Raw genomic sequence first — 23,241 nt, 5'->3', positions numbered from 1 at the left:
CACACTATAGGCTGTGGTACGTTTTTAACCACAGTGGTTTTCATAGAACCCCCCAAAACTGTAGCAATAAGAAACCCCTTACAGGTTCTTTGAGCAACAGTAGTATAATGTCTTTTTCCAGTTGGGGGGAGTTTCGTCCCTAAGGGCTGCCTGTGTGAAAAAAGGACACAACTTGCTATCCCAGAGTTACCGTTGGGAAGATACTGGAAGGGAACATTCAGCAATGGTAAAGGCTGAACCACAGGGCCTCCTATGGCCCCTGTAATCCTAATTTTTGTGTATATATTAACATTTGAATGAAACAGGAAATCTGAATTAGATAGTGCAAAAGATTGTGATCAGTTTTTGAAAGATGAGCTTTTAGAACGTCCCAGAGATGTCAAATTTATGTACTCCTTATCCTGACCTAGCATTTTTTTTTCTAATCTGTCAAAGATAAGGACATATCTGTGCAGAAAGTGGAGACCAATCTTCATCATTCCCATGTAGATGCTGCTTTGTCTGAAATTTTAAATCGGTATCTATTTTTTAGATGCATGAAAATATGTTTTTACTTAACCTCTCAGATAACATTTTATTCATTAATAAAATCTTTCCTTTAGTCCTCCCAATGGTAGCTGAAAGTGATAACTGAATTTCTGAAGAGTTAGTGCTGATTATCATAAATATAATTTCTTGCCTATTCACTCGCTCAGCTCTGATCTGCCAATAGTTCTATTGACATTTCATCACAAGTGTTTTACCTGTTTCTTGAGAACATGAGAGCATCATCTGTGAAATGCCAGTTTGTTGGCAAGTTTTTTGTTTATACTGCAAGACCAAAGTGTTTTGAAGCTGAATTCATTGCAGCGGTCTCTAGGTAGTGGCTGGTTACTAAATCCCTGGTAAAAGAATGCTAATAAGGTAGATGGGACAGGATCTGTCCATTTAAACTTATGTTGAGTCCCAGTAATTTCAGTGATACATGACGTGGCCAGACTCAAAGTGAGAGGTTCAACACAGCTTATTATCTTTATCTATAAACAACTGTTTATTGTATTACAGAAAACAAACCACTGGATAGCTATAGGATAAACACCTGTTTAAATCGGTTCCCCAGACTAGATTGGTACTGTAAGTTATATGATAATTAGAGGATGCATATACTTAGGTTAATTGCTAGCTAACTATATTAAGTTGTTGCAGTGTGGTATAATATGTGCCAAGAAAATCCTGTATATTTGTGTTTTCTACTGCTAACACAAATACCTGTGTACTAAAACATAACCAAAAAATGCATGTTTGAAATATTTCCATTCTCCTCCTGAGGGACTGTATTTCAACGTAGGGTGTCAATAATAAAAAGACAGACTGTGCGAGAGTACCCTCTCTCTGTACTGCCATCATATTCTCTTTAGATTGTTGATACTTATGGATAATATGCTCACATAATATCTGTCAGTCTATCAATTTAACATCACTTTTTCCAATGAAAGATAGTCCAAGTTAGGACATCTTTTGGCAAGACTGGGGACTTTTGTCAGGACAAACTGGACAAACAGGTCTGGCTGTAAATAACAAGATGAAGTATGCTGTTTTCAGTCACCGAGTGATGGAGTCACTCCTCTTATAAGTCATTATAATTATATGCATGTGCACTGTTACAGAGACATTTATTCAGTCAATACTTGCTCAGAATCTTAGTATTATAAATACAGGACTTTGGGAAATTTATTTTGATAGTTTGGCAGCTTCGATAACATAATGCAATAATTGACCATGGTACATTCTTTGGAACTTTGCAGAGATTTTATTTAAAAGAATAATAACATAAATAGCTCTGCAATATGGTACTTTGACAGCTTTTATGAGGACAGAAGGAGAACTTTTTACTTCATCTTTGTAAACAAGAACTCATTTCCTAAATATTTTGCTTTTAGACCCATTCACATATAGTTGAAGGGGGGCAAATTCTCAAATTATTTTTGATAATTCAAACCTCCTGAGGAAAGTAAAACCAAAAAAATTCTAATAGTTTGTACCAATCTGATTTGGGGGAAATGCTTCCTTGACCTCACATCTGAAGCTCGATTTAATATGAGGAAGACACCCCAGCTGGGCACTCTGGTAGAGTAAGAGTGACTGCGTATCAGTCTGACATCCTCTACCAGCTCCAGTCATGGTCAGTCGTCAGTGCTCTAAGGAAAGCAAAACAAAAACCAGAAGCCAAATTATACATCAAAAGGGAAACAGTTTCTTCTCCTGCACTGCAGGCAACCAGCAGACCACCTCAGAATGGGATTTATATACTATGTCAGAAAGAAACAGTCAACAAACAGTCCTTTCAGTCTACACCACCCCGTATCTACAACATCAATCTGTATAGCCAAGTACTCACATTACAAATTTATTTTTTAAATTCCAGGATTACCCTGATTTCAGGCATAGAGTCCTTTCCAGAAATCATACTAAACTTGTAAATAATCTTTACATTTTTTAATGAAGTGATATATATGCAGAAATAATTGCTCTTCTCTCTGACATTTTGTACATTAATTGAGTGATGCATTATATAGCCAAAGCACAAGCTGAGCTGAAGACTTTAAAGATAATTTTTTTTTATTGGGAAGACAGGAAAGTCTGATGATTTTGGGGAAGAGCAGTCCCAAAAGAAAAGATCTTATATAGGCAAGCTCAAGCCACATTAAGGATGTTGAAATGCTCTAGACGTTGTCTTGTAACGGATTCCCCTCCCCCCCCCATCCTGATCAAATAACACAGCATCATCTTGGATATGTGCGCCTCTGAAAAAAAGAAAAACAACAAAAAAAAGCCCTTTACTTAGTATTGATATATTTGAAGCTTGTGGTATCCTAATGCTACCTTGCCAAGTGAGAGCATAAAAACATTGGAAATATTTTCTATTCAGATATATTTCTACTGAGATAGCATTAAAATATGATATCATTCTAGAAAGACTGAATTTAACAGAAAAATTAAGTTTCTGGGTGGATCAGGGGTTACAAAGAGTTACTACAAATATGGGATAATATTATTAAGGAGCAGTTATGAAGTGATGCTCTGGCATTCTTAAATCAGTGTTATGCTTACTAATGTTGAGAGAGACCCAGCATGAGTTTTGTGATCAGTGAAAGGACTGGTGCAACATAGATCAAATAACATATTTTATAGTCTGCTATTCCATAGATCCAACTCTGTGAACAAGATACTTAAGTTGTGTCTGATTTCAATATTGTTCTGAAAGAATAAGGGTGAGGAAATAATAGCACTTTTGTAGTAGTAATGGTATTAGAAATATTAGAAGTATTTAGAAGCAGTAACAGTATTTTTGTTCGTGTCTGTATGTAGAACAAATGGGTGGAAACGAAGGAGTGATCTATGGTGCTGGAGAAGGTTTCACATTATGTGCTGAGCAGCACTCTATGACGATGTTTGCTATTTGAAGGTAATTCATAGCACAGTACAGATTTAGACTCAGTTCTAGTGTGAATTTAGCTGGATAGTGTGTACCTTTACTTGAGTATAGTTTTACTATTCAGTCTAATTTTGTTTGTTTGCTTTCAGCTTTGCATAATTAATTAAAAAGTCTGGTTAATGCAAGAGAAACAGCATGTCCAACTGTTTCTCACAGATGTCAATTGAAATGAGCTATCAAATTAATGTCATATGACAATGACAGTTTTGTAAATCATCCTTTGACCTGATTTGCCTCTGAAAGAGTTTATGCCAAAAATATTTATTCTAATATAGGCACATACCGACCATTTTTATCCCACCCACAAGCAATTTATCCTCGAGTCTTAATGTAGAAAAACTATTTGGAATTAGTTGGAAGTTTTGCTTGATAAAGGAGTCTAGTTTTGACTGCTAAACCAGCCAGTCCCAGAATCTAATTTTTACTGTTAGTATAATATATTATTATATTCTCTCTACTACTACTATCAACAATGTTAATGATGGCTACTGATTACCTTCTGTATTATTAGGAATAGGGAATATTTGTAATTGTTTTCAACAAGTAGAAGCTTGAGGTCACGGATCAACCAGTGTACTGCAATGAAAGTGCATTAACTCATGGGTCAAAATTCTCATTTAATAGCAAGAAGGCTCTAAATTTTTTTTTCAGTGAAATTTCCATGTTTCTTTCAGAGTACTTTATTCCTAGTAAAGGAAAACATTTTTTAATTAAGCAGAAGGAATGTAATCATGGAATTGTTACATTTCTTTTATGGAAGCTAAAAAAATACACAGTATAATTAAAAATAACATATGATCATTAATGAAAAAGTCATTGTCTGTCCCTGATGCCAGAATTCTTGCTTGACAAGAAAGAGGGAAGAATCTGGCATATTAAAAGAAGCTGTTTATTGAAAAATATTAAAATATACTAGAAGTTTCATTTTCATACATTATATGATTTAATACCATCCTACAAAAGAAAAGAAAAAAATGTGTTTTTACCTTTTTTTGAGTCTTTAGGGTGAAGAAAGAAGGCAGGAATTGTTTGGCAGATATTTTAGATTGTTTGCTTTAAAGTTGGTTTTTGTGCTTGTTTTTAACTGAGAACTATCATGAATAAGAAACAGTTGTTTCTCTGTTTTTTTTCCTGGAGGATCCCTTTGTCTCAAGAGGACTAGAAAGGAATCTTTCACAAAGATTTTCTCTCAGTTGTGGTATTGCTGATGTCAAGCATGCAAAAATCGTGAGTCAGCACTCCAAAAGTCACGAGACTGCATTTTAAAAAAAGTGATCTTTTAAAATATATGTATGGCACTCTTTTTTGAGCCTTTATGGTAGATGTATGGCATATTTTTATACTTTTTATGCAAACTGAAATCTTATTTTTCAAAACAAAACAGAAAAAAGAAGAAACAGATGAGCTTTCTCAAAAATTTGCATGACTCCCAGAAATGGGTGTCTGAAGAATGTTTGAAACATTACAAACATTGCGACGTAATTGCAGGTGTTGGCAACATGGCAATTATTTGTGAGAACTTTGATCTAAATTGAGGTCAATAAAAACAAATGAAAAAAATGACTGAAAGAAAAGCAAAGAAACCTTCCTTCGCATTTCAGAAGCTTGGGCTGCTGTAATACCATTTGTTTAGCAGTCCTCCCAAGAAATCCTCCAGCTCAAATTCAGGAGAATAGGCCTCGTGTATTTAAGGTTAAATAAAAAGACGTATACACATCTGATTACCAGATACAAGATATAGTCAGATAATGACGAATAACACTTTGATTTTGGCAAAAAAAGAATAGGCAAACTAGTACAGACGCTGCTGTTACAAAGATATAAGACCTTTACCACAGTTTAAAAGACAAAGACTATTTGAATCTAACAACATGGTTTCTGGCCAGAAAAAGCTACAATTATTTTTAAAAATGTCACCTCATTCACATTCAGTGATCACAGAAAATGGAAACATTTTAAGGAGTAATTGTAAACATCTGCTAAAGAAAAAACGAAAACATGACTAAGACAGAAATGAGTTGCCAACATAAAGTATTGTGTGAACAGATCCACCAGAAAAACACCATTTCTGTGGATGGGTTCTATTTGGAATGTGAAAAAATTGATGATTATAAAGAAGATCAGAATCCACCTAAAAAACATTTCACTTTAAGTCAGTCTGGCCGTCTACTCAAATGTCAAGGAATGTGGCTACACTTGCATTTCTGCAGCAGCTTCAGCCCCTGCTGCTTCTCCTGCCGTGTTCCAACAGAAGCGTATGCACAGGCACAGTGAACTGGACTCAAACTAATCTAACAATTTTATTCCTTTCTTTTTCAGCTGGGTTATTTTGCAACTGGATCAGTAAGGAAAAAGTCAATGGCAGTGCGGATGGTGATGATAGCTCATACAGGAGTGCGGCTAGCTTTCTAACCATTGCCTTGAAATACTGATTTCAAACTTTGGTGCTGTAATGACAACATCAGTGAAGGTAAATCTGTTTCTTAGAAAACGTTCTCCCAAACTGAGGGCAAGAAACAAGTGGAAGGCATCTATAGATCTACACCTCAGCACAGCGTTCAGAGTTGTTGAGTGGCTTGCGAGACAGAGGGCTGCTTTGTCAGATCTATTTACTCCAGCACAGAGAAACAGAATGACAGTTAACACAGAAGAGAAAGTAAAGGTGTGAATTGCCCAATTTTCCAGGTAGAACTGTGCCAGTTAAAGATGTTTCCATGACTAGCTCATACCACTGACTGTAGAGATACAACACCACATGTCCTCTGACACAAGTGATCATGTGCACATTTTCTAAAATACTGCAGGCAGCCTGGGTTAGCTCAAGTCATCTTTTCTTAATGCCAAACATTACATCTACAAACAGCTGTTCTGATTGAAAATGTTTTATCACCATCCATTGGTAGAAGCTTGGAACTCCCCCAGTTCTGCTGGCTGACTGGTTCAGTTAACTTATTCCTATCTATCCCTTTCTGTAATTGGGGAAAACCAACCAGATTACATGCGGCTGTGGGCAGACAAGCTGTGCTAGGTTAAAAGGTTAGTGAGCACAGGTGTCTTGTATTGTCTTCCCATTCTGTAGCTTTCCCTGCCCAGAGAGTCCGCTGACTGTCCAGTCTCTGGTCAAACAGATGATACTTAGTCATCTTTTTTTTTTTTTCCCGTCCTTCTTTTTGTTTCGGGGGGGGGGGGGGGGGGGGGTCTGTTTGTTTTTTTTTTTAAACTGGATTAACCTGCTGTTTGAATTCCCTACATTGCCACAGGAATGCCTGCCCTTCTGCAGCACAGGGGGCAACAATGGAAAAACAAATACCTGCTGGCAAGTTAGGTGTGATTCTTTGCTCCAGTGGCAATGCTAGTTTGAGTACAAGGCAAACCATCAATTAAAAAAAAAAAACAGGCCCATGATCTTCAGAATTGACCAGAATTGAGAGTGTCAAAAGGAACTACCAGGAAATGGGAGTTCTAGGAGAAGACCCCTAGAGACCTTGCTGATTAGCTCTCTAAAAAACCCTTTGAAATCATAAGAACAACAAAGTAGCTTGATGTCCGTGACATATTATAGTTCATACTTGGGCTGTGTGCTGGTTATATTGCTAAGTTATAGGAGCTTGGAACCCTGAAGAAAGACTGTGATGGTGGAGGGTGGGTGGTATTTAGTGTTATGTTTATCGTATGCTCTTAAATCTCAAAATACATATAGAGGTGGGGCTCAGGGAGGTGTGTTTTTGCTGCTGGATGTCTAGAAATTCGGTATGTGGAGACGTGAGAACTCTGAGCAGGTTGCCTCCATTTGGGTGTCAGTTGAGTCTGTGCTCCAGAAACATAGCAGGAAGCCCAATTTCCTTAAACTCCTGAGCAATCAAAGCCAAATACTCATGAAAGGCATCTTTCTAAGGGATTTCCTTGGAATATGGCATAGGATTTCAGAAGATCTATAATAAGTGTTTTTGAAGATCTCAAAATCTGTGAAATATTGACTGTGTACTTTCAAACTGCATTTTTTTTGGTAGTTTGGTAATGGAGAATTGGCTGCTGGTTTTAGCCTGTGGCCAGGAAGACAGTAACAACAGTTGTATAATAAATCAGCAAAGAACCAGCTTTTGACATTCTCACAATGAACTGCGAGCAAGCTAGTATTTCCTGAGAAAGTTATGCTATTCTTTTTATCTAGGTTGAAGAACCCAAAACGAAACCTATTTCCCAGCTCTGGAATCCCCACTATTGATAGAAGATGATTCCGCATAAAGAATACAGGTAAAAATAACATTTTTGCTTACCTTTAAGGAAATAAGAACTTCCAGAGGTGTCATAAGACTAGTAAACCTTATTAAACTGAGATTATCATCCTGAATATTTGTAGGTAATAGGAAAAGAAATGGGGTTCAAAACTACCATTTTAATTAAGTACCAGCCTTCTAGGTTTATGGTGTGCTGTCTTCATTAAAGCCATAGGTCACAAGCCATGGGTTCCATGATACATTAAGCCTGGCTTTAGGCTCCTGTTACTGGATCAAAACGATGCAATGAAATGATGCAAAGTATTGAAGTGGACTAAAGTCTCCCTGTTGGTTCAAAATTTGTTTAAAAAAATTTTGACTTTTTACTTGCAGGCTTTATGCGTGACTAGAAACCACCTTTCCAGCGTCTAATTTTAATCCTGTTTAAGTAGTACTCGTAATTTTTGTCATAGAATGAAAACCATAAAGCTGGCAAAAAAATACATATACGGTATGCTTTGGCTGTTTTCATAGAGTTGCCATTGTAAGCCTATGACTAAGAAATACTGATCATACATACTGAGGAAGCATTGATCATAACAGATCTGTTATTAACATCATGGAACCACAACTGTCTAAAGTCTTTGTTTTTCTGCTGGGTCAATTGCACCAGTCTAAAACTTGACCCACTGCTCTGTCTACTCCTGATATATTTGATTATCCTACATAAAATACTAGAAAAAGAAAGCATAAGTAAGAAGTTTAATATTCTCCCATGGTCTGTGTATTTTGAGTATAACATGTCTCAAACCACGATTACAGGCTTTTTTTCCCCAAAATATTTGCATTGTAGAAGCTAGTTTAAAGAAAAATGACCAGTTAAATAAAAGTTGAATCTCTCAGTGCTATTTTGTGTTTCTTCATTGTCTCTCCATTTTAAGCTCTGTTCTTATCAGATGGAAACCAGAAGAATGTTGGTTTTAACTGCTGATTGTAAATATGACAACCTGTATTTTTAGCGGTGGTATTTGTTAGTTTTAGGGAACAGAGATATGGAGATGTTAGAGGACAAAATAAGATACCTATATTCCTTCATGGACTTCAGTGGGAGTCCCAGAAACTGCCTGAGGGTGCAACATTTTTATTTTCTAATCATTAAATTTATCTGAGTTTTATGAGCCAACTACTTTTTTTTTTTTTTTTTTTTGCTTAAACCAAAGTTAATCTGGAATAATTTTGTGTTCATCAGCAGTATTGTTCAGATATACACTAGCCCAATTAATGTGGAATTGTGCCTGCTGGACAGTTATTACTAGGGCATTGCCACCTTTTAGACGCAGTTTAGCCATTTAGCTCAGTAAAAGACAGAGAGCAGATATTATACTGACTTCATATGCAGACACTTTGCTTAAAATACACAAAATTAATGAGATGGAAATTTTTTTCTTCAGGGCCATGATGCACTTTTTTCTAGTAGGAGGGAAACAAAAGTGGAATGTGATTGATGAGTCAGGATATCAGTCTTTGTTACTGGCTTAAAAAGCTTCAAAATGGGAAAAGTGACAGCAGAATACAACCTTTTTATTTTCAGTACTGCAACATACTTCATATCTGAAGATACAGACTTTGGTTTTCGTTTTACTGTCTTGATTCATCTGCATTGGACTACAAAACAGATTAATTCAACTAAGTAACAGTAGCATGGCTTTCAGCTCCCCCATAACTAGCATAGTGTCTCCTTTATGCTAACTGAATCTTCTACCAATTTCAAAGGGCATTTTTAGTTCATGTGAGGAGAAGGGATTGAGCATAATTTTGTAGCGTGAGCTCTTTACAGCAAGTGCTAAAATCCCGCATTTGGACACTAACATCATCACAACAAGTCTTTCCATCAGTCAGCGTAAGCCCTGCCAGCGCAGGGCTGTGAATGGCACCTCAGTATCTTCCCAAGGGTTCCCCTGCCACATGCCGGGCTCCCAAGGTTTCTAGTGCTCCTGTTATTCGTATTCAGTCTTAGCATAAACATCACATTGATATTAATGGCATGAACATATCACTCTGGTTTTGCTTTAGAAAAACTGGATAAAGGAAAATGACATCATACACAAAGCTGACGTCCAGAGACTGCATAAAGAGCCCAAAAGTCTCCCTAGGTTCACTTAGGAACAAGATTAGGACTAGGGTTTGACTCTTCATCCATGCAGAGCTGTTCGTTTGGGGTTTAGTTTTGGTTGGGGTTTGATTGGTTTGTTGGGGGGTTTTTTGTTTGTTTTTGGTTGGTTTTTTTTTTTAACAGTTAACTTTAAGGGGAAATAATTATAAAAGGTCTACATGTTTACTTTTAAACACAGCATTTTTTCCACTCTGCCCCAAGTCTGACATTTTAATGACCTGCTTTGCCTTGGTTTTTACTGGCAGCATATATTGAAGGGGTATTTTATGTACAGTTTTAACATTTGAACAACACAGCTCCGTGTTCTGTCACTCTTTTATGTTGTGGAAAATGTCTTTTAGGTTTTTATTTCTTTTAATTGCTTACTAATTTGAGGGCATTTTTGCAAATGTCTTTAGAAACTTTCAGATTTATCATTGGTAAGGGCTATTAATTTAAGAAGAGCAAGCAAAGTAAAGGCTGCATATATTTTCACTCAAATTACTATCCTAAATGACTCCATGGGGGGTTTCTTATAGGGGTCACTGAAAGGCAGAAAGGAATGTTTTTACTTCTTTGCTTTGTCACAAAAATTAGGTTACAAGGGCTATAAATGCAGGTAATACTTTTTATTACTAGATTTTCCTCTGTAATGAATATAACATTTCTTCTTTTCATATAACGATACCCGCTGAATGTCTTAGTACTTTGCATGTTTACTCTTACCTTTAACAAGGGTCTAAAGTAATTCCCCTTTAAAAGACTTGCAAGCAATCTGAAGGCAAGAAAGAAACTCTGTATGGCAGGATCGCTGCTGGAAGTGGGAGATTGAAGGGGGACACTGTCTTGCCTGCTGCCAACAAGCTCATCAATAACACCAATCCTTGAGTAGGTGAGGTAGCGAGAAGTAAAATCTAAAACTGGAGAAGTCACAAGTCTGAATCAGAAAGACCAGAACATCTTGCAATGCAAAATACAAAATTGGTCACATATTTCCCTGCTATAAAACACATTGCTCTGCCAGTCTGCCAGAATCCACATTTACACGATTCTCTAGTTCCAAAAAGGGGTTAGTCTCACTATTGCTTTGAGATTTGGGTCACATTGTTAAACTGGGATAGCAGCTCCACCTCGGCGAGGCTCTTTAACAGCTGATCCAGCAAGCCTGCTACAGTTGTTCAGTATGACTAGGCTCGCAGGGCTCTCTCTTCATGGGATTACACCTCCTTCCCAGCTTCGCTCTTCAAGAGGGCATTAATGTTCTCTGAAAGGCAGCCACTCATCAGTAGCTCTGTAAGGCCAATCTACTTTGATCTTAGCCTCAGAAATAAAATGATGAGGGATAAGAGTTCAAAGTATAAGAAGAAACTCAATATGAGAAGAATGTACCACATCTTAATAAGTAATGAGAATTCCCTCCATTCGTTGCTGTTGTAAGGAAAAATAGTTTAATATCTTTATGGGATTAGGACTCCGTGGTACTTTGCTAATGAGTGGCCAGAGCTATTAAGATTTTCCTTATGTCTCCAGATAGGCTGGCAAACAAACATCAATAAACAATGGCAAGCCTAAGACTGGCTATTAAGATTTTGATCTGGCAAGTATTTCATTAATGGGGCTAACATGTTGAGTTATTTTGATTGTAGACCCAACAGAGCAAATATATAACACAGAATTTCAATCTTTTCCTTACAAGCAACCTGAGGATTAAGGAAATTACCAGTAATGAATGGCGGCTTTTTAACAAAGTTTATCACAAATGACCCTGGATTCTGAAGTGTTTGCTATTCAAGTAGCCGTAGATGGACAGGAGATTCAGAAAATTACCAGTGAGGACAAAATTCTGTGGTTTTTACTGGTTTGCTCTGAACTGAGGAGATATCATTCACATGAACACTTAGCCTGCATAGCATTGACAAATACCAGCAAATTTAGCTTTCATAAGTGTATTTGAGAAAGATTAGCACACGCCATTCAGTTCAAGTTTTAGTTTTTAGGTTAGCTGCCTTTCATATTAATCAGCTTTGTTTTTTTCAGGGCTGCCTTTTCTGTGTAAGAGCAGTGGGTGAATGCCATGTTTAATAACCCCTTACACTGACTAATTCCTTTTTCCAGCAATTGTGTGGTTTCCAAAAAAATTAAATTTGTAAAATTGGAAGAAGAAACGTAGAAATGAATGTTGTTTGTCCTTAAAGTGTTAGAGAAGCTTATGTTTCAAGGAGTCACATAGCCCTTTCAGGACCATTTACTGTTCCTCAAATTCCTTTCTATTTATTTTTCCAAGTCCTATAAGTATAGTAGGATTTAAGGTCAGCACAAGATACTTTTTCACTTGATCAGCTCAGATGCTAATTGTCCCAATGAAGTATGGCATACTAAGGAGAGTGAGATATTTCACATGCAAATTCTGATTTTCTGAGTGTGATAGCAGGAATTACTAGCAAGGATTTTCATCAGGTCAGTGTCAAAACCTTGTTTCCTTATTCAGTTTTCATGACTGATAAATAGCCATGCCATCTCTCTCTAGTGTCAGTTCACCTACCTAGAAACAGGTTACTAAAGTCTCTGCTTGACAGACAGCAATTTCATTTTCCTTTCGGAAAATGTTTGAGAAGTATCAGTGACTTGTACAATAGAGGCCAAGCATGAAAAACTTGTCGGTCAAGAGAACGTCACCCCATAAATGTCCCTAGCAGCTCTTTTCTCCTTTTTGATTCGAAAGGAGAGCAACTTTAATTAATTTATTGGTCAGCATCTGTTTAACAGGCATATGTCTGATGGTTTTCTGAACACACCTGGTCTATTTTTTAATGTAACCTCCAAAAAGATTTTGATCTTATTTTTAGCTTTAACCTTATAAAAATGTAACAGCACAAAGAATTCTTACATTGACTAAACTCTTTTTTTTTTTTTTTTTTTTTTTTATTTAAATCCCAGTTTCAAAGGAATTTAGCCATGACCTGGATTTTAATTTTCTTGGGGATTTTACTAATGCTTGAGGGGGAAAATCTGGTACATTTTCAGCATATTAAATACCTGTTTGTGTCAAAGTAGTCATTAGATTTCTAATTCATTTGATTGCAGTACAGTGATATAGCAAGGGGTATGTCTGGATATTTATCATCTTTAGTTATGCTATCATTAGAATATGATTTCTTTATTTTCATTATTGGGACATGCTACAGTAAATGCACCTAAATATTGCTCAATTTTGAAACCACTTAATTATCCTGTCATTGGTGCAACATTATTCAATTTTACATCAAAATTGTTTTCCTGGAGACCTTAGCTAGATTCAAATAAACTGTTCATTTTTGGCAACCAGGAAGAAATGGAGTCCTTGTAAAAATCAGACTTTGGAGTGAGGAAGTTGGCGATTTTTTTCATTAGTTTCATAGGGCTCATTGTTCCTATTCTGGAAACTTTATAGCTGCAATCACCTACGGCTAGAATCTGATTTTTACTGAGGTGCTATAATAATTATACTAAGTACTTTCTGTTTGTCACTGACAAACAGCAATCCTTGAATGTCACTTAAGGAAAATAGAAACTTTTATGTTGTGGGTTAGTTTCCAAAACTTCATGGTTTGAGTTCTCAGGAATAAGTGCAAGCTTTTCATTAAACAAAACCAAACCAAACCAAAAAAAACCCTACCCTAGGTTTTGCATATAACCAGGAAATCTCTCAAACTCTTGAACATATTCACAGAGATGTTCAGGGCAGTGGGGAGGAATATATGGAAAAGAACAAGAACTTGCAGAAACTTTGAGTTCCTTAAATAAAATATTTTTCTAAGAAACTTAAATATGACTTACTGAGAACTGAAGGTTGACAAGTTTAACTAAATACTGTAATAGCAAAACAAACAAAAACCTTTCAGTTCGCTTGTGGATTAGCAGTTAATACTCTGAAATCCACAAGCTACAGCTATCTGTGCTGTTATAATCCAAAAGAAGAACTCTACATTTTGTGTTTTTCAAAGGAAGATCTTAATCACCTCTTTGTAAGCCACCAAACCCCTTATTAAAAGTCTGGGCCCAATCCTCCCTTGAAAGAGTGGCCCCAGTGAACTATGGTCTTTGATCCTAAATTGAGAACAACTCCTACTGAAGGTAACGGTATGTGATTAAGGACTGCAGAATTTGGGCCACTGACATTAGTGAGACTGGCTGCTGCCGTGAGTAAAGAGCAATTTCATAAGATTAAGGACCACTGTTACATTTGGTATCTGTATTCTTATTAACTCTTCTTCATTATTTATTCAGCTTAAATAAGATGAACAATATTACCTTGTTGTCAATACCAACATTAATCAGCTGGAAACAAGTGAAAATGACTGCAGTGTTTTTTTTTTTAAATTAAAACTTATGTTTATAGTATAAATACTATGTAATATAAAAACTATCAATGATACAGTTGCTAGTCTTGCTCTTTGATATCATGTTTTTTTAAATAAGTTACTGACAATATGAATCATTAAACTTAATTTTCTGTTAACATTAACTTGGTCCCACACACATACAAATTGCTTTTCTGTCACACTAAATGTGTCCTAGTAGATGCATTCCGCAAGGGGACCTAGAGAGCTGGGACTGGCCACCTGCTCCAGCCTGGCACAGGGTGCCGTGTCCTCTGCTTGGGAGGGAAGGAAATAATGGAACATTCTCCCCTGATTCTTATGTGCAAATGTGGGCATGTATAGTACAACATTAACAGCTGGGCTGTTCAGTTAACTTCTACAACCAAACCAGAGTAAAAGTCTCTCTGCTAAATGGATTAGGATTTTCTCCCTCCTTAGGGACTGGGGAGATCCCTCAGCTGACCCTGTACATTCTCTCTGTAAGAACGTAGGTAGAAGTACTACCCCGCAAGCTTAGGGATGGTAATTTTTCTGAGGTGGGGAGGGTGTCTGAACTGGATCGGTTTGCTTCTCTGTAATTTCAGTTTACCTACAAAACCAGGCCTTGTGACAGCTGTGATACTGAGGTACCAGAAACATCATTTGGGGATTAAAAAAAAAAAAAACAAACGCAAACACAAAACCAGATATCTAACTTGCTCTACCTGAACTTTGTAAAAGTCAGTGGCACGTTGCTGATTTCAGATTTTTGTGTTTGTCACAAATAGGAAATGTTGAAAGAACCTAGAGCTTAACAGCTTAGCTCTTTCCTTTGAAAGGAAATAGAATTAGAACCTGCATGTGCTTGGCTTATACTTCATAATACATTTTTTTATTAGAATTATAAATTAGGCCCCTGGGCATCAAAATACAGCATAACTAAAAACATAACTAACCAAGGTAAATTGATGCCTACCCTACTATATTTTACTATGACAGAATAGCAGAGACTGCCTCTCGCTCTGAGCCCTCCACTCTTAAGTGGGTCTATTGGCACCGATATTATACTGCTATAACTAGTCTAGGACTTGAACCTGAGCCACACTCTTGGTTTCCATCCGTTCATCGCAACTGGAGTCTTGTAGGTTTTTGGCCGACTTTCACCTTCTACAGGTGGTGGAAGGCCAGCTGCAAGTGTGTTTATTCTCATTAGCTGTACAATAAGCCCTGAGCTTTTCAGCACTAGTGATGGAAGAGAGAAGGGATTATCTTTTTGTGTGTGTGTGTGTGTCATTACAGACCTTTCCATGCTGGCATTTAGCAGTGGCATGATTCGGTGGTGCAGGAGTCGGTCATTTGCTTAGCATTTTCCATAGGATCAGCAGTCAGCAAAGCTGGGAGAATGACACAGTCCTGTTTCCTTGATATTGCACAGTTATCCAAATCTGTAAAAACGGGGGTAGTAACACTACCACGCCAACTTGTACTTGATGACTATAATCATGAATGTTTCTGAGGAGAGACAGTTATTTGAATCAAATTGGTTGCCTTCTTTGTAACTTCAGTTTATCTTGTGAAAATACTGTCAGAATAATATATGCTTCCTTTATAACCAAGAGGTTCTACTCTTGATCGATAGGACTTACATTTAATTTGTCAGGTTAATGAATTATTAGTCTTCCAGGTTTTTTTAGTACATTTCAGTCTTTTTATGCAGCAGACAGCTGTGACAACGCTGAGGTGGAAAAGTAGCCTAAGCACCGGTGCTGAACAGGGACTGGTACTCTTAGATCTCACTGGGTGCTTCTTGTATAACTAAGGTGGAAGTACTGAGGCTAACACCAACAACTGTAGCCAGAAGTGATGCTGGGAGAGTGCCCTAGTGCTTGGGCTTGACAGTTTGAGACAGTGATTAGACCTGGGAACTCACCGTAGCCCTGATCGGAGGGTGCAGGGCTGGGAAACATATCCTTTGCTAGCTGAAATGTTTCGACTATACAGCAAAGAACCTTATGGGCTTGTGCTCTCACAAGGTCAGCTAACAAGGCTTTAAAACCACAGTATGGGACCCATCTCCCTGCATGTCAGGATTGTTACTGCAGACGAAAGCATGCAGCTCTCTGGAGCTCCAAAGAAACCAAAGTTCGTAGGGCGGGATTTGGCTTTCCAGGTTGTGCTGCTATTCCAATTGTGTGCAGCAAGCTGTATACAACTGGAGAATAAAATAATGAGAAAATGCAACTGCGAGTTTTTCTGCCTACCAGTGACAACATTAAGTGCTTTGCACTGTCCCCTCAGGATTTTAGCAAGCAAATAATTTTTTTTTTTTTTGTGAATTTACTTTTAGTTTGGGTACGTATGAGGAGAATGAAGATTTCACGTTCAGTAAGCTGGTTTTGTTCTGTAAACATTAACTATGCATGTTAAAGCTGTCCTAGGGCAATCCTGATGTGCACACAGTAGTGTTTTCATCTTTTCTATAAATATTTGTAGTTGATCATGCATTACAATAGAGCATTCCTGTCTTTTGACTTTGCCCTTTTTTTTTGCTTGTTCATCTGATTTGCAGAGAAGAGGGAAGAAGTTTTTATGGAAAAGATAAACTGCAGACTCAACTCTTTGTGTAGATATGTGTGTATATGTTAGTAAAGTCTGCTGAAAAGCTATTTATGGATTTCAGTGAGAAGGCATTGTCTCCATTTTTATGGAGCTAATGAAATCTTTGGGGTTTTGTTTATCTACATACAAAGTTCTGTGGAAAAAAATGTGAGTGGGAGTGACAAGTAAACTTCAGAAGTAAAAAGTTAGCTAGGTTCTATTATTGCATTTTAAATGTCATATTCATCTTCTTTCATTTCCTCTGTGAACACTTCCTCCAATTTTTGTATGCTACTGTATTTCAAAACTTTTTGACCAATAAATGGAAGTCTTCTGATGTCATTCATGCTTTAAATACTTTGCTGCTCTTGGTATCCAAAAATGCCAGCGGTCTTAGGGGTGTGTTTCTGAGTGCCTTAGACTTCTGGAATAGCCAGAAGAATTTTGTGAATCACAGAAAAAGGTCATCCAGTCTCAGTGAAACAAAAACTTGTTTGTAGGATTGAGGATTAACATTTTTGAACTCTTTCTAGTACATGACTTTATACCATAATATTGTTCCTGGTGTTGTTCAAGTATTGCCTAAGCCAGCAGTCAGAGCACCCTAAACTAGGCAGTTCCAAATCTGGGCAGGCATTTCGGCAACATGTTGTCCCTAGATCCTAAGTAGAATCCTCCTATTTGTTGACTAGTAAAACAACAAAAGTTCTTCAGTGAAAAAAAAATCCACAGTTGTAATTATTTTTTAATTACTAGCAGGTCTACTTAAAAGCTTGAAATGATTTGACACTTGCATAGGTCCTTTGCATGACAGGCTTTGCAAAATAACTTAAATGTGACATACAAAATACAGTAAGATTTCCCTGGGTTCTACCCTCTGTAAGTTTATGGCAATTTTGTATCTGGATTCAGATGTCTAATCATTTAAATACAGCTAAGCTCTCAAAAGCTAAACTCTCTGTATTTTTTAAAAAAATACTATTGCATTTATTATGTGACAAGTCTGTACATTTCAATTATTTTAGAAATAAGCATAGGAAAGCTTTAGTTATGTATGGAGAATGTACTGCTCTAGGTTTTTTTTAAAGGAATAATTGAACATTACTGGTCTGATATCACTGTCTTTTCATTTGTCTTTCATCACTACGCCTTTCAATACCATTCATCTATGGACTAATGCAATGCCCGCTGAAGTCAATAGAAGTCATTCAGTTGACATCAATGAACAATAAACCAGGGCCTTTAAAAAGAAGAAGAAACTAGAGTTTACAAGGGTTAAACAGAGCACTGAGGAAAAACACTCCGAGGCAGGAATTGTGACTTCTCCTGTGTCCATACAGAACCTGGCACTTCGCTGCCATACAGAATAGCAACAAAATAAACTGATCATCGGTCTCCACTGGTAGCTCTGATAAGGGAAGGCAGTTTTGCTAGTCAACATCTGAATTGTTTTTCTGTACAAAGCCTTAGTAGGTATCAATAATTGTAATACACAGTAAAAATCTGTTCAGATAGATGTAATTGATGCAGATGTTGAAAATCTTTTATTTTATTTGCTTCTGCCCAGTCTTTTCAAAGAACTCATACTTTGCTATCAGTCTTTCTTTGTTCTGATTAAGTTGTAATCACCCAAAAGCAGATTCAGAAGCTCCCCCTCCTTCCTTCACAGAGACTGTGTTTGTTTTATACCCAAATGTGACATTGCACACTAGCGCAATCGCAAAAGGCTGCAATGATCAATTGAGGGCCCAATCAGAGCCTAACAGATAGGCAGCCATTCGTCACCGTTTGATATAAAAGGTGTTTTATTTCTCATCACTTTTTTGTCACTGAAAGAATGCTTCCTATGTGCAGATTAATTAAAGTGTAAACATTAAATATTGATTGATGCATTATCAGCATGGAGCAGTTGCCTCCACTCAGATTGATTCCTGCAGTGATTTATTGTCATATTTGTGGAGTCATTTCACTCGATAACAAAGAGAAATAGCCTGCTCCTTCTACCTTTCAGGCTTGCTTTCTGGCTCTTGCACTGCACCTCCTTGTCCTCAGTGACTCCCATTCTTTGCCTGCTGGAACTAACATGGCCTCACCGTATTTTCAGGAGAAAAGTTTAGGGCTTTTTATTTTGGCATTTGTGTAACAAGTTTCTAGTTGAGTGGGAGGCTCACAGACCTGTGCTCTCAAATGGAACACCTCTGGTTAAGGCTTTCACCCCCTGTCCCACACAGCTGCTTTCCCTGACCCTGCTCAGGCACAACTTTGCGAGCACAGGTTCAAGTCATTCAAATTAACTCACTGCCAACTTGACAGAAAGGTGAACTTTCAACAGAGTAACATTGTTTAGGTCAGTTTTATGGCTAAATTACCCAATTAGTTACTCTGAGTAGGAGCACAGCCACACAATAGCATATCAATTTAAAGAATTTCAGGTTTTTACTCTCGGTTTTGGACAAATGCATAAAAGAGGCCTTCATTCAAGTCTTGTGGAGTATTTTGAAGTAAAACAAAGTTTTGTGGGATATTATTGAGCATCTGGATTAGAAAATCCTTTTTAGAAATTGTATTCAATTTCTGTAGCTTTTGGAAGTGGATTCAAACAAGATAGTAATCCAAATCCCTTCACTCTTCTCCCTGAAAATCTCTAACTCTGTATTCATCTGCATCAGGGGTGGCTGTTACACAGCACCACATGTTGTCAGATCCACTGCAGACAGCTGTCTGTGCCAAAAGGAGCTGTAGCCCCCGTGCCATGTATTTGTTCAAGACTGCTCTATTCCCTCTCTCCGCTGCGTTTTCACTGGGAGGACGGTCAGTCAGAATGTTTACAGCTTGAAACTGCCTGTGCTGGCTGGATGTACCCTCAGTAACCCAATCAGCTACTAAAGAAAATTATTTGTGAAATTGTTTTGTTCTGCAGTAACAAAACTTAATCTCTTACTTACATGGCTTTCATTTAACATTCAGCAAATTAGATTACTGAAAATCTACTGAAATCAAATGTATGAGTAAGGCCACAAAAATATGTGATAGGAAACTGGTGATCTTGGTTCAGTCAACCAATGAATCATTAACGTTTGGTCACAGTAGCAACAAATGCTAAACTTGTGAATTTACTGCAGCAGATAATTTCACCCCTAGACCTGCAGAAAATCATAGGAATGGTTTCCTCCAGCAGCAGTAGCCGTGCCAAACTGGCTCTCTAAGAACCATGTGCTATGATTTCTCGAAAAGGCTGTTGCAAAAATTGCACGAGACTTCCTTAAGATAGGTATTCACTTGTACTGCTGCAATTCCGAACTATTCCTGTCACTCTCAAGCACTTGCTCAACAGCACTTTATTTAGAATGTTTTGATATTTTACAGATGTACCCAAACCTGGGAGAAAATGCTGCTATGCTAGGTCCTTCCTCCCCGTGCATTTTCTACCAGATGCTCTTCCTGTCCTCCTTCTGCTCTGTCATTATCCATTCCAAGCCAAAATTCCTCCTTTTTGCATCAGCTTGCTGATATCTGGCAGTCACACCTGAATTTGGCACTCCTAAAATTAAAAAGCAAACAAACCAACCCTAAGGTATTACAACAGTGTGCTCATCTGGATTCCTTCAAAACAGTGCTCTCGCAAGATCACTTTTCCCCTTCTCTTTGTTTGCTGTTGCCCTTCCTACCCACTGAACAAAACCGTTGTCACTTTTTGTTAGATTGTCAGCCTTATTGAAATTGTCAGCTTTGCCGGTCAAGGACCTTGCTTTCCTGTTTGTCTTTAACCAGCTGTGCAAACCAGCATGGCTGTATAACCACCACTGCTACAAATGCAGTGCTGTAAGCCCGTGTGCTTGCAGACTGCTGTAAACAAAATCTATTGTCACTGTAATTTTTGTGGAGAACATTTACATTTTTATAAAGCCTTTTATTCAATGATTCTAATGCATTTTATGTAGAAATACAGAAATGTTCTTAAATATCTCTAGTTATTTTTATATGAAAATGTGTCATCTATGAAAATAAAGTTTCTTTTAACACTTTTCATATGACAGATAAAGACTTTCTAACAACTAATATTCAGTCTGAATTGCGTTATCATTGTTTAGATAGGGCCACGCAAGAACAAATTAAGAGAGATCTCAGTTGCAAAGGATCTGTTATGCAGATCAAATGTGGACCTGAGAAGCATGCACAGAACTCTTCCCTCTGGGTGACATTAGAGCAGCTTTGAAACCAGTTGGAAACCTTCTGTTGGCTTTAATGGGCCCAGGCTTTCCTCCTCATACCCAGTGGAAGGCATATAGAGATTCTTAGACACAACTTGGACCTAGCTGTAACTTACTGTGTAACCACAAACAGTTCCCAGAAGGAAGCAGTACCAGGGAAGACGTCTGCTTTCAAAGAATTAAGGGCTGTGATTCTGTTGTGGTTTGTCTTGATGTAAGTTAGCCAGAAGGGCTTTGTAACTGCAGGTAGCTTTTCAACTGTTTGTCTTGATCTTTGCTTTATGTCTTTTTCAGTAAGGTATCTAGCTGAGCTTGGTATTAGTGTGGTAAACTACTAAAACTAGAGTTACACTAGTTGGGTTTCTACTCAAAAGCAGCAGTGCAAGTCAGTGCACAGCAAGTCTGTATGCTTAATTTATTTCTCTCTTCGCCCCAACAGCTGTTCCTAACTGACTGCGGTGGGCAGCTAAGTAGAATGAACAGATAATAGGAATATGTGGGGAAACCATGGAACAGAGAATAGAAAACAGGTCTTTTTGATAGGCTGTAAAATAATTTTGTAAAAGCGGTGTATGATTTAATACTATGTCTCAAATATCATCCTCCAGATTCTGAAAGGAATGAGGTATTTGTGAACTGAGCTTTTCCCTCAGTGTGCTTCATTGCACCTCACTGTTATACAGCCGTTGTATAAAAGCCATACAAGAGTTAAGAATGAGAATTGTAAATTATTTAATTTGTTTTGGTGTTTCAAATAAGAGGAAAACTTGCTTTTTCCCTTATATGCTTTCACAGGATCATAGGATAGTTCAGGTTGGAAAGATACATGTCTTAGAGTACTTCTGTTGAATTCTGATTAGGGTTTCCTTTCACCATGGACAATTAAATCTGACATGAAGGGATACAAAAAGAGGTTTGTTAAGGATTCAGAAAGCTCAGTCCTGACCTAGATGCTGGAATTTTAGATATGTTCATATACATAGGGATTGTAAACCTATAATAAGGACTCAAACTCACATGAAGTTCCCCCCTTTAAAAAAAAAAAAAAGAAAAAATAAAGAAAAATGAACAAAGTTGTGATGATGAACACAGGGTATAGAAGGCTGCAGCCCTTCACATTTTAGTGAAGAGACTGTCTGATCTGCAGTAGGAGTTGGATATTAATTCAAACCAGTCTGCTAATTTTCCATATAAAGTTACAGCTGTATGACCTTTTTAACTGAGTAGACGCTCTATATAAATTTAGATTAGCATATCGATGCAAATTACCCTAGTGTTTTCTCGTATCTCTGTAAGACGTGCCAGATTAATACTGTTGCCCTAAATTGTGATATTTCCCCTCTAAAAATGAGTTTACCATTTTTGTGGCAACAATTACAGGTTGCATGAGAATGCTGTGTTATTTCCTGAAATTGTATGTAATTTATTTTTAAGAGCTTGAAACATAGTTTTGAAGTTAAATGCATATCATCTTTGTAACTGCTCAGATCATGTTATTTTACAGTTCCTGAAATACTTTTGAAGTTAAATGCAAATTAGGGGAAAATAAATTACAACTTGTAGAGTGACCAGTGTCTGATTATATGTAATGTAATTAACTTCATCCTTCACATAATGTTTATCTTTAATAATTATCCAATGTACTTTAGAATAGTTGAAATGATTGGTGATTCTTTCCTTGGGGGGAGAGGTTAGGTTTGTTTGTAAGGTGTATTTTTAATTCACTTTCTGGGTCACCAGGACTGAACATTTTAAAAATCTGTTGTACTAATTAAAAAAATTATTTAATGTTAATTATAAGCAGATACAACTTCCATTGCTCAAAATAGTCTTTTATGATCATCTTCTCTAGTTCTTTTTTACCTTCAGTACTTTGCCTTGCCAAAAATGGATTGGTTTTATTATTTGAATTTTAATATTATTATATTTAGGACCATGAAATAGATTGGTAAGGCACTTTTATCCTTTCTTTGCCTATTCTGTAGTCTACAAACATGACATGATTTCAAATTAACAGAGTTCTATTAGGAGGAACTGTTTCAGTCCAAAACCAAGATTTTTCATTCTTAGACTATAACTTGTATTACGACAGAAATTAACATTTTTGTGACCTGTAATTAACTGTGTCTCCTCATGCTATAAATAAGGTTTGGCAGCTATAGCTGGAGTCAACTGTATCTTGAGGTCTAGTTATCTGTAGCTGTTTTTTTATTTATAGCTTTTTGTATTTGCTAATGACACTGCAGAC

At 37.1% G+C, this 23,241-nt stretch overlaps 1 long non-coding RNA gene across 2 annotated transcripts in view; it reads left to right on the top strand.

The window, feature by feature from the left end:
- Positions 1-2,737: 2,737 nt before the first annotated feature.
- Positions 2,738-23,241, top strand: part of LOC128146353 (uncharacterized) — a 31,520-nt gene continuing 11,016 nt past the window's right edge. Inside the window, exons 1-2 of one of the 2 annotated variants that reach the window (XR_008236738.1) lie at positions 2,738-5,945; positions 7,647-7,729. This is a non-coding gene — a long non-coding RNA (uncharacterized LOC128146353). Of the gene's footprint in view, positions 5,946-7,194; positions 7,730-23,241 lie in introns of those variants that run through there. The other variant, XR_008236739.1, reaches the window with a different exon arrangement.

This window comes from Harpia harpyja, chromosome 9 (genome assembly GCF_026419915.1).
Source record: "Harpia harpyja isolate bHarHar1 chromosome 9, bHarHar1 primary haplotype, whole genome shotgun sequence".
Classification (NCBI taxonomy): Eukaryota; Metazoa; Chordata; class Aves; order Accipitriformes; family Accipitridae; genus Harpia; species Harpia harpyja.
Note: the sequence above shows the minus strand (reverse complement) of the source record. Positions and strands in the feature narration are given on the sequence as shown.